Below are 11,016 nucleotides of genomic sequence, written 5' to 3'. Positions count from 1 at the left end.
GCCTGTAGTCCCAGCTACTTGGGAGGCTGAGGCAAGAGAATCATTTAAGCCCAAGAATCTGAGGTTGCTGTGATGCCACAGTACTCTACCAATGGTGACCTAGTGAGACTGTCTAAAAAACAAACAAACAAAAATAATAAAGAAAGAAAACAAGAGAACTTTGCTCGTATGGACCTCAAATAGGCATAATTTTTACTGAAATAATACAAGTAACACATGAGAAAGGCTTATAGCACGCCACCTGCCACACTAAACACCTGACATGGACTCTCTCACTTGACAGTCACAGGAGCTGCTGGGTCCAAGAAGTGACTGCTACTTTCAAAAAGGCCACCCTAGATGGGGAAAGTGAGCTTTCTGTGCTGCTCTAGACTGCATCTGGCTTCTTCCTGGGATATGCCCAGCTTGAGTCTTCAGTTTCCTTCAAACAAGAAACAAAAACCAAAGGCCAGTATATGGGAAAGGTTTGAATCCCGGCTCCATCATTTGGAGATTGGGCCTTTCCCTGAACAGTAGACTCTGTGGGGTAGGCTTGACTTCCTCAAGCCCACATCCCAGTTAGCGAGTGCCTCTGCTAAGCAGGAGCTCAGCATTACTAATGAAATACCTTTCGGTTCTGTGCTTTATTTACTGGGGTGCAGCATTAGAAAGTGACAAAGTCAAACATCAAGCTATGAGCTCACATCGGTGAGGATCACCTGATCCCAGGTGTTTGAGGTTTCCATGAGCTAGGCTGAGTTCATAGCACTCTAGCCTGCGCAATAGTGACCCTCCGTATTTTTTGTTTGTTTGTTTTTTTGAGACAGAGTCTCACTATGACACCCTTGGTAGACAGCTATGGCATCATAGCTCACAGCAACTTCCAACTCTTGGGCTGAAGTGATTCTCTTGCCTCAGTCTCCTAAGTAGATGGGACTACAAGCGGCTGCCATGATGCCCAGCTATTTGTTGTTGTTGTTGTTGTTGTTGTTGTTGTTTTAGCTGGCCTGGGCTGGGTTTGAACCCGCCAGCCTCAGTATATGGGGCAGTGCCCTACCCACTGAGTGACAGGCACCACCCCCGAGACACTCTATATATTTTTTATTATTATTTTCCTTTCCTTTCCCTTTCCCTTTCCTTCTTTCATTTTTTTCCATGTATCAGTGACCGGGCTATGGAAGCTGCTGAGGAGAAACAGCTCCCATGCATAAATCACAGGATTGCTATGGCCCATTGTATCCACTGCATAGCTGTACCTGCACAACAGCATCCAGCAACCACAGGGCACAGACACTCTGTATTATTAAAAAAAAAAAAAAAAGACAGGGTCTTGCTCTGTCACCTGGGCTGGAGTGGCTATGGCATGATCATAGCTCATTGCAAACTCCCGGGCTCAAGTGATCCTTCTGCTCTCACCTCCCAAGTGGCTGGGACTACAAGTGTGCCCTCACACCCAGCTAATTTTTCTATATAGTATATATACATCTATATACACACACACATATATATGTATATATACACATATCCAGATTGGCCTCTGGGTAGAAGGAAGTGTTTATGTAGGGTTGGGGAGGAGGGAAGTAACTTAGGGGTTGGAGGAGTAGGAGATACCCTAACCAGCCTGCAGACATCTTGATTTTAGAACTTCTGGGTCTGGCCCAGTGGCTCACACCTGTAATCCCAATACTCTAAGAGGCCAAACCAGGAGGACTGCTTGAAGCCAGGAGTTCAAGACCAGCCTCAGCAAGAGTAAGACATCATCTCTATTAAAAATACAGGAAATTGGCTCAGCACCTATAGCTCAACCGGCTAAGGCGCCAGCCACGTACACCTAAGGTGGCGGGTTCGAATCCCCAGCCCGGACCCGCCAAACAACAATGATGGCTGCAACCAAAAAATAGCCGGGCATTGTGGCGGGTGCCTGTGGTCCCAGCTACTTGGGAGGCGGAGGCAGGAGACTCACTTGAGCTCAGGAGTTGGAGGTTGCTGTGAGCTGTAATGCCACGGCACTCTGCCCAGGGGGACAGCTTGAGGCTCTGTCTTAAAAAAAAAAAAAACAGGAAATTAGCTGGGTGTGGTGGCAGGTACCTGTAGTCCCAGCCACTCACTCAGGAGGCTGAGGCAGCAATGTTGCTTGAGCCCAGGAGTTAGAGGTTGCAATGAACTCTGATGATGCTACTATACTCTAGCCAGGGTGACAAGGTGAGACTCTGTCTCAAAAAGGAAAAAAAAAAAAAAACAGGACTGGAGCCCATAGTACAGTGCTTATGGTGCTGGCCACATACACTTAGGCTGGCAGGTACAAACCCAGCCAGAGCCAGCTAAACAACAATGACAAGTGTAACAAAATATAGCCAGGCATTGTAGCAGGCACCTGTAGTCACAGCTACTTGGGAGGCTGAGGCCAGAGAGTCACTTAAGCTCAAGAATTTGAGATTACTGTGAGCTGTGATGCCATAGCACTCTACCGAGGATGACATAAGTCTCAAAAAAGAAAGAAAGAAACTTCTGACTCCTAGGAACTGTATGGTAATAAAATTTGCTGTTTTAAGCCACTATGTAATTACAATAATTTGTTAGAGCAGCAATAGGAAATAAATACAGTCTTGAACAATGCCTGTCAGCCTGGGTTGATATGCTCCCCCAAGTTGACACTTGGCAATGTCTGGAGACCTTTTTGTTTGTCACAACTCTGGGGGTGCAACTAGTATTTAGTGGGTAGAGGACAGGTACAATGCCAAACATCCTATAAGGCACAGGAAGGCCTCCTACAATGAAGAATTATTTTTTTCTTTTTTTTTTTTCAAAATGGCAAGCTTCTTTATTTGCAGTTGGCTTATATAGGGAATTTTGTACACGAGCACAATGCAGCAATGACCTCATTGATCCATTTAAACAGTTTATGACCACCCGCTCTGTAAGTAGCTCCTCCCTGGTAGTCTAATAATCCACCCAACATACACCTTTACGCATAATCCTTTCAATATAACCCAGTTTAACATAACTTAATGCAGAACATGTTGTCAGTTATTACTTTCTTTGTTCTTATCTGATGAAGCCTGCGGCTACGGGGGAAAGAGATGATTTAGGTATTTCACCTATATTTCCCCCTTCTTTTTCTTATTGGCTACAATGAAGAATTAACCAAAATATCAAGTGTTGGGGCTGAGAAACCCAGCTCTAGAATGATTCTGGTGGAATCTCAAGGAGCCCTCCCCTAAATTCTCCTCCCATCCCTTTAAAAACAAATCTCCATGACTACCATAAAGAGACTGGGGCATTAGCTTACTTACTGATGAGAACAGCCTACCACAGACACCAAACTGGTAAGTCAATATTCGCTCTGTTAATGGCATGTAAAAATATCACCACAGTACACCAAACCTGTTCAGATAAGACTGTCACTGTTCAAGCACTATTTTATTGTTTTAGAAAAATGCATCTTAGAATATGAAGCAAAAAATATTGTAGTTGCAGCTTTGATTAGCAAAACGCACAAAAGAGCTTGAATTTTAGTGTTTAGTCATCTGCTGGCCACCCTTCTTGTGTCCCTAGTACACTCTGTACTCCTGGCAGGTCCGACCAGGAGACAGCATGTCTCACTTCTCACATAAGTTCTGTGTTTACAGAGCCCTCTCAGTGGCCAGACCATGTGAGTGTCTTGAACAAAAGAGACCCTGTCTTATTTCTCTCCAGCTCCCCAGCCCAGAGCACAATGTCTGGCAAACCCCATAAATGCATAAGTGCATGTTGCATGAATGGACGAGAAACTGGGGGAAAGCTGGCACTATCCTGCTGATATAATGGGCACTTTGGACATAGCGAGGCTGAAGGACGATTGTGTAGTAATTATGAGAGGTCAGTTAGCCAGATGACATGGCTAAGACTCTGAGTGGGAAAGCCTGGATCATGGAAGACCTGAAAAGCACCAAGAGCAGAATCTGGCAAAGAAAGCTTCTGCCCTGGCACTACCAGCTGAACAATATTGGGCAGATTACTTGACCTCTCTGAGCGTCAGCTTATGTACCTGTAAAATTCATGCATCCAACAAGAGTGGCGTGGAGTGGAGCTGAGTTAGTTAGCTCAGAGATGAGAGACATGGCCAAGGGCCAGAAAAAGCCACTGTACCATAGACAACTGGCTTTCCACCAGGAATTCATGCTCACCCGCCTGGCTGGAACTACATTTCCCAGCATCTCCTGCATCTCGGCAGGGCCATATGACTATATTTGGGCCAAGGAAATGTGGGCAGAAACAACTTACACCACTTCTAGGCCCATCCCAGCAGCCTATTTTCTACACCTTTGTGGGCCTCCACTCTACTCTCTGCCCAAACAAACTGATAGCATGTAGGTATCACTTACAAAGTACTTGCTATGTAACTCCTCCGAGCTCCTCAGAGAGCACAGAACAGGTCATGCCTTCTATCTGGCACATGCCCCAGCCTGCCCTCCCTACTCATTCCCTGGCCAATTCATCTGCTTGTTCCTCAGGTCTCAGCTTAGATATCACCTTAGTAGGTCACAGTGATGTGCTCCTGTAATTCCAACAGCTCAGGAGCCTGAGGCAGGAGGATCACTTGAGCCCAAGAGTTTGAGATCAGCTCGGGCAAGGTAGCAGGACCCTATCTTTTTTTTTTTAATTGAGACAGAATCTTACTTTGTTGCCCTCTGTAGAATGCTGTAGTGTGATAGCACATAGCAACCTCAAATTCTTGGGCTCAAGCGATTCTCTTGCCTCAGCTTTCCAAGAGGCTGGGACTACAGGCACCTGCCACAACACCCTGCTATTTTTTTGCTGTCGTTGTTTAGCAGCCCCGGTGCATGTGGCTGGCACTTTAACCAGTGGGTTTATGGGCGCTCAGCCAGGACCCTATCTTTAAACAAAGAAAATAATAGGGCAAGCACCTGTGGTTCAGTGGGTAGGGCACCGGCCCCATATACTAAGGGTGGCGGATTCGAACCTGGCCCTGGCCAAACTGCAATAAAAAAATAGCCAGGCATTCTGGTGGGTGCCAGCTACTCAGGAAGCTGAGGCAAGAGAATTGCTTAAGCCCAGGAGTTGGAGGTTGCTGTGAGCTGTGATGCCACAGCACTCTACTGAGGGCAATAAAGTGAGATTCTGTCTCTAATAAAAAAAAAAAATTAAAAAAAGAAAAAATGGCTCGGCGCCTGTGGCTCAAGTGGCTAAGGCGCCAGCCACATACTCCTAAGGTGGTGGGTTCAAATCCAGCCTGGGCCCGCCAAACAAAAATGATGGCTGCAACCAAAAAATAGCTGGGTGTTGAGGCAGATGCCTGTGATCCCAGCTACTTGGGAGGCTGAGGCAGAAGACTCGCTTGAGCCCAGGAGTTGGAGGTTGCTGTGAGCTGTGATGCCACGGCACTCTACCCAGGGGGACAGCTTGAGGCTCCGTCTCAAAAAAAAAGAAAAAAGAAAAAATATTGGGAGGCTGAGGCAGGTGGATTGCTTAAGCTCAGGAGTTTGAGACTAGGCGGTGCAAGAGTGAGGCCTCATCTCTACTAAAAATAAAAAATCTAACTAGGCATTTTGGCATGTGCCTGTAGTCCCAGTTACTCAGGAGGCTGAAGCAAAGAGATCACCTGAACCGAAGAGTTTGAGGTTGCTGTGACCTATGATGCCACGGCACTCTATCCAGGGTGAAAGAGTGAGACTCTGTCTCAAAAAAAAGAAAGAAAGAAAGAAAGAAAAAGAAATGGCAAAAAAGTGTCACCTCCTCCAGGAAGCCTCTCCTAAACCCCTGGAGATAGGCACCATTAGCTTCATTCTACAGATGGATAAACTGAGGAAAGAGAGGTTAAATAACTCACCCCAAACCACATGGCTAGAAAGTAGAGAAGTTGAGTTGGAAGATGATGCAGGCTGAACCCAGGGCTTTCAGTGCAGTTATGTCCTTAACCAGTTTTCCTAAAATTCTGATCGCAGGCCTCACCTGGAAACATTTTAGAACTACAAATTGTCAAGCCTCACCCCACACCTGCTAAATTACACTCTGGAAGTGGGCCCAGCAACCCAGTTTAAACAAACACTCCAGGAGATCGTGATATGTACTGAAGTTTGTGAACCAATGCCCTGTAGAAAGTCTCTGCAGTTCAGCCACCTGTTTTTCAGGCACTCCTGGGACTTGCTAGTCCTGGTAAGATCTAGACAGCATCACAGATGGAGAATGGAGCATCATCTACCCTCTGACTCTCTAGTTGAAAATGCTTCTCTGGGATTTCCACTAGGACTTGAGAGTTAGGGACTGTCATCTTCTGATTTATCATCTGCATATTGATGATTCACTCTTTCCTTTATTTGAAGCCTTGTTGCTGTGTTCATCAGCCCTGGCTGTAAGAATCTGATCCAACAATACTTTAAGTCCCAAGCCACTTTCATCCCAGGTGTAGACATGGTTGTCACACTAACCACTTTCTTCCAGGAGTACTCTCAGTTCACCAGGCTAACAGTTTGCAGCTTCTTGGTTAACAGAACCAGTCTCCCTCAACACAAAAACTTTGAATTTTTAATCATTTCAGCTAAATGCTGTCACTTTGACTATATTCCGGATCATTCGATTTTTCTGCTTCAAAGTGGAAGAATTGAATCAGAAATAGAAAATCTTAGAGAATGCGCTTGAACATATCCAATTTTTCGCTGTTCACCCCCAGCTTTTTCCACACAGCTGTTGGAGTCCTGGCAACCAGATGCCAACACTTCTGAAGACCAGGTAAGACTTCCTTGGGGAATTTCACCAGTGCAAGACAAGAAGCCTAGAGACACTTTTCCCTAGTGGGACAGCCTGGCCAGATCACCCCAATGGGAAGGCACACCTAACAAGCCACACTCACAAACCTTTCATAGAGCATATTGGAACCCCAATCCTTTCAGCAAACAGCCAAGGACCACCAGAGGAGGAAGAAAGGAGGGGGTCTGTATCACAGTCATTCAGGAGGCCAGACTCCTTCCAGCTTGTCTTCTCTATTTGTCCAGTAAATCAGGGAACAGTGGGAGATTTTTAGGGTCTAGGTTTGATAGGGGTACAAGTCATCTCTGCGCACATCCCATTAGCCAAAACTCAGTCATGTGACCCCCACCAAATGGTAAGAGAGCCTGGTAAATTCATCCAAGGAACACGGGGGAAGAAAAGAACATGATGTTGGCAATCCATAGCTGCCTCTGCCATGTAACACATTAAAATGCTTTAAAATCCAATCAGTGATATATCCTTAATCAGTCAAAAAGCACTATTATGTCCAAAAAAGCATATGAGAAAAACATCGTAAATCTTAGAATATACACCAGTGATCATATGTAAACTGAGACCATCCCAAGTGATTATCAGGCCCTGGCTTGTGCCTCGGTCATCCCAAGCAACAGATAAGAAGCTCACCCCTGCTACTTTGAGAAGGGGCCTGAGAGAAGCATGGATGCCAATTCCAACCATGTCACACTGGAATTCATGTAATCAAGAGGCTTTACTGTACTTGTTGAATAAGTGAATGAAGGAAAGAATGTCAGGAGCTGTAGAGACCACAGAGAAGGAAGACACCTGCACACACTAAACCTCACCTCCTCTAAACCCCACCTCCTTCACTGGCATCTTTCCTAGCTCAGCTCAAACATCAATTCCTCCAGGAAACCTTCCTCTGTAACCCTCCTCCCCACCACACACAGGCTATGGGCATTATTATTATCATCAGCTTGCTCTCTGTTCCTGCTCTTAGTTCACTTTGCTTATTAGGGTCTGTTTATGGGACTGGCTCCCACTCAGGGAGCTTCTGGGAATCTCGGTTTCCTCCTCCATAAAATCAAGGGGGTAAATTATGTTATTCAATTCCCAGAAGCCTGTCCAGGGCTCTTTGCCATCAGATGCTTCCTAGTGCCACACTCACTGTGGGCCACATACTGTTCTAAGCACCTGACATACTTACTAATCTAATCCTTCCAAAAACATTAAGAGGTAAATGCTAATATTGTACCCATTTTACTGATGAGGGAACTGAGGGCCAGAGAGGTTAAGAAACTTGTTCAAGGTCATAATGCCTGTAACTGTGCCAGAATTTGAACTCAGGACTCCAACAACGCTTTTTCCTGCCCATAGGTATTTGATCCTGTTTGCCTGGCTGAGTGGCCCCGAGGGAACCCCGGAAGACTCAGAGGTCTGACTCCCAGGGGCGTCCTCGATACTCTCAGGAAGTCCATCTGTCTCACTCGAGGCGCGGGCGCTGCTGGGCTGGTTCTGAAATACTGCCTGTGGGGCGCAGGCTAATCTTCGCCAGGGCTTAGCCAGGAGGGCCCCGCCCCTGCGCTGCTTCTCAGTTAATGCCGGTCCTCTTGGCTCACACGTCAGTGGCGCGTGCCAACAACCTAACTCTTGAAGCCAGCAATGCTGCAAGGGTTCGTCTACACAGTCCCCGAGGCTCCAGGAATTCGGGCGGACCCACACCTCTCATTCAGGGGACGGGATGCGGCCTTGGGACCTACAGAGGACAGGAAGGCAGGGGTGCGCTGACCCTCTACGGGCCCCCAGAACCGTCTCTCACAGCCAGAACACAACCCATCGCTTGCCAGTAGTTTTCCCCATCTACATCGCCATTAATCTAAACGGTTCCCCCATTTTACAGAAGCAAACACTGAGCCCGGGAGAGTTAACGGCCAAAGAAGCCCTATCTCCCGCCCCTTCTCCTTCCGTTCCACGTCGGGCCCCACTTATCAACCCAGACCCACCGCGCCCCACGCGCCCGGGCACGCAGGCCTGCAGCGCCGGATCCTGGCCCCCTACCCAGGCCGGCCAGCCACACCTACCTCCCTCGGGCGGACAGGCGCTGCAGCCGCTGCCCACAGCAGCGAGAATCCAGAGGATTTGGCAGAGGCTCGTGGTCCGGCGCTCCAGGGTGCAGGCGGGTGGGCCCCCCGACAGTACCGGGGAGCAGCGAGCGGGCTCACAGGCCGGCGCTCCGGAAACGCAGCGGGAGCCGCGCGGAGCGGATGGATCGTTCCCAGGGCACCAGGGGCGCTTGGAGCAGCTGGAACGACCTTGAGACGCGGAGTGGGGGCTTGCCGGGGACTCGAGTGCAGACTACAGCTAGCCGGGCTGGGGCAGCTGCAGTACGGGACCAGCGAGCGTTGGATCGGGGCAGGAGTCGATCTGAGGCTGGAACCGAGGCTGGGGCTGGGCTGGGCAGGAGCAGCCGACAGGGGCGGAGCAGCTCCGGGCTGGCTCACCGCGCGGTGCTCACGTGGCCGCTCCCCAACCCTCTCCGCTGCCACCTCTCCGGCAACTGTCGCTCTGACTTCCCGGCTCTGGAGCTGGCTCTGAGCCCTGGGAACAATGATTGGCGCTAAGTTGCGGCCCCTGGAGCTTCTGAATACACAATGCTTAGGGTGGGCCTAGCACCCAGCCACGAAGGGGCCATTCCGGAAAGGACCTCCAGTCCCCTCCCTACCTCAGCGCTTCCCTATCCTCTCTCAGCCACTCATATAGCTCCCGTCCTTTCCAAAATCACTAGTAATTCGATCCCATAGCTGTTTGTATAAATCTCTATAAATAATCTTAAAACATTTTTGTTGCAAATGCTTTGGTGTTTCCAGATTACTACTTTACAAAAACGGAGTCGCTTATGACAATTACAATTACTTGTGAAAAAATGTTTTATTAACACCCGCCTCTCGTCATTCCTTACCTAGTTTTTGCTGTTGTTGTTTTGAGACAGAGTCTCACTGTGTCCTCCCGGATAGAGTGCTGTCACGTGGCAGCTCACAGCAACCTCAAACTCTTGGGCTTAAGCTATTCTCTTGCCTCAGCCTCCCAAGTAGCTGGGACTACAGGCGCCAGCCACAAGGCCCGGCTAAGCTTACCTGTTTTGTACATTGCTTTATCTTAACTATTCCTGACACAGGGCCTGGCACATAGTATTAAACATAGGTGTTTAATACAAACCTGTGGAATGAGTGGAGAAATCAGTTAATATGGAAAGGTATAAAGAAGAAAAGGAAATAAAACTAATAACTACTGCCTACATTTTGCTATTATACCCTTTCAGATAACATTTCTAATGATATTTTAGAAATTTCACAAATTCCATTTTAGATATGAAAATAGTGACAGTGACATTTATTGAAAGATTTATCTTATTCCTTCTTCACACCAACTCTATGAGGTAACATTAGCCCTGTTTTATAGATCATAAAACTGAGGATTATGGAGATAATAGCTTGACCAAGGTGACACAGCCAAGAAAGGACCGAGCTAGCACTAAAGCCGTCCGATTTCAAAGTTTAGGCATTCAGAGTAACACACACATCTTTTTTTCCCCCTGTATTTATAACCCCCCAAAGAGAAAAATAGCTTTTGGCAAAAGACAAAATTGTACCTGAAATTCTGACCCCAGGGAAGTTAAGCAGGAAGAAGAGATGGAAGAGGTTAAATTAGTCTGTCCAGGGCAGTGCTTGTGGCTCAAAGGAGTGGGGCCCCAGCTCCATATGCCGGAGGTGGCGGGTTCAAGCCTATCCCCGGCCAAAAACTGCAAATAAATAAATAAAATAAAATAATTGCTGTCCAAGCCCACAGCAAGATCATTACAAAATAAAATAAAAAGCCAGGCCCTGTCCTAGCACTCTGAGAGGCTAAGGCAGGTGGATTGCATGAACTCAGGAGTTCCAGACCAGCCTGAGGAAGAGCAAGAACCCTACTAAAGGCTGGGCATGGTATCTCACACCTGTAATCCCAGCACATGGGAGGCTGAGGGGGGTGGATTGCCTGAGCTCAGGAATTCAAGACCAGCCAGCCTGAGCCAGAGGACACCTCGTCTCTAAAAATAGCCAGGCGTTGTGACAGTCACCTGTAGTCCCAGCTACTTGGGAGGCTGAGGCAAGAGAATCTCTGAAGCCCAGGAGTTTGAGGTTGCTGTGAGCTATGACGTCACAGCACTCTATCAAGGGTGACAAAATGAGACTTTGTCTCCAAAAAAAAGAGTTCAAGACCAGCCTGGACAAGAGCCAGACACCATCCCTACTAAAAATACAAAAAATTAGC

The 11,016-nt window shown here is 47.6% G+C and overlaps 1 protein-coding gene and 1 non-coding gene across 2 annotated transcripts in view; both read right to left on the bottom strand.

Moving 5' to 3' along the window:
- The window catches only part of EEF2K (eukaryotic elongation factor 2 kinase), a 73,365-nt gene extending 64,237 nt beyond the window's left edge, over window positions 1–9,128 (bottom strand). The window contains exon 1 of the mRNA XM_003795712.3: window positions 8,787–9,128. The gene's annotated coding sequence lies outside the window, so the exon portion shown is untranslated. The remainder of the gene's footprint in view (window positions 1–8,786) is intronic.
- LOC111727192 lies at window positions 1,133–1,265 on the bottom strand. The gene has a single exon (XR_002774803.1). It is a non-coding gene; the product is annotated as a small nucleolar RNA SNORA84 (small nucleolar RNA).
- Window positions 9,129–11,016: the final 1,888 nt, after the last annotated feature.

The sequence above is a fragment of the Otolemur garnettii genome, unplaced genomic scaffold (genome assembly GCF_000181295.1).
Source record: "Otolemur garnettii isolate 467f Iridium unplaced genomic scaffold, OtoGar3 scaffold00096, whole genome shotgun sequence".
NCBI lineage: Eukaryota > Metazoa > Chordata > Mammalia > Primates > Galagidae > Otolemur > Otolemur garnettii.
This window is presented reverse-complemented; position numbering and strand designations above follow the sequence as displayed.